Below are 1361 nucleotides of genomic sequence, written 5' to 3'. Positions count from 1 at the left end.
GTTAGATTATGATGAAACTTTTGCTCCAGTGGCACGAATTACCACTTTTCGAGTAATTGTAGCTTTCGCGAATCAAAATGGGTTATTAATTCATCAAATGGACGTTAAATTCGCTTTTCTTAATGGCTTATTAAAAGAGGAAATCTATATGCGTGTACCAGCTGGGGTTAAAGAAAAATAAGATCAAGTATGTAAATTAAACAGAGCAATATATGGTTTGAAGCAATCTGCTAGATGTTGGTTTCAACAATTTGATAACGTACTCAAGCTAAAGGGTTTTATAAATTCCACAGTTGATCGATGTTTGTATATTTTAGATAAAGGTCACGTCAACAGAAATATCTATATATTACTCTATGTTGATGATCTTTTAATTATTTCACTTGATATTGATACCACAAGAAACGTTAAGCAGTATTTAATGAGTCGATTCTCAATGGTTGATATGGAAGAGTTAAAGTTTTTCTTGGGAATAAACATAGAAAGAAATTGTGATACAATCAGTTTAGATCAGAGTTCATACTTGATATCTGTTCTTCGAAAATTTAACATGAGCGATTGTAATGCTGTTAATACTCCTCTGCCGACGAAATTAAATTATGAAGCATTAAATTCTGAAGATTACTATGATGCATCTTGTAAAAATCTCATTGGTTGTTTGATGTATGCAATGCTATGTACACGTCCAGATTTATGTATAGTTGTTAACTTACTAAGCAGGTATCAAACTAAAAACAATAGAGAACTTTGGCTATATTTAAAGAGAACTCTAAGGTACATTAAAGGATCACTGAAACTTCGATTAGTTTATAAAAGAAATGATTTCAAAAATGTATTAATTGGATATGTAGATTCTGATTGGGGTTGTAATGAGCTTGATCGTAAGAGTACTACTGGGTATATTTTTAAATTATTTGATCAAAATACGATTTGTTGGAATACTAAAAGACAAAACTCGGTTGCGACATCATCTACAGAAGCTGAGTATATGGCACTATTTGAAGGAGTTAAAGAAGCCTGTTGGCTTAAATCTCTACTGGCCAGTATTAAATTAGAAATATTAAAACCAATAACTATCTTTGAAGACAATAATGGATGTATTGCAATTTCAAATAATCCAACAGATCATAAACGTTCGAAACATATAGATATTAATTATCATTTTTCAAGAGAAAAAATTGAATAAAAAGAAGTAACACTTGAATATATTTCGACAGGTGAACAGCTAGCGGAAACTTTTACAAAACCACTACCAGCCTTGCAATTTTTGAACTTTCGTCAACAAATGGGCTTGGAAGAATTCTAATTTCTCAACTTGAATGTAATAGAATTTAAGTTCTCATTATATTTAATCATTTACT

The sequence above is a fragment of the Belonocnema kinseyi genome, chromosome 1, assembly GCF_010883055.1.
Source record: "Belonocnema kinseyi isolate 2016_QV_RU_SX_M_011 chromosome 1, B_treatae_v1, whole genome shotgun sequence".
In the NCBI taxonomy this organism is placed as follows: domain Eukaryota; kingdom Metazoa; phylum Arthropoda; class Insecta; order Hymenoptera; family Cynipidae; genus Belonocnema; species Belonocnema kinseyi.
Note: the sequence above shows the minus strand (reverse complement) of the source record.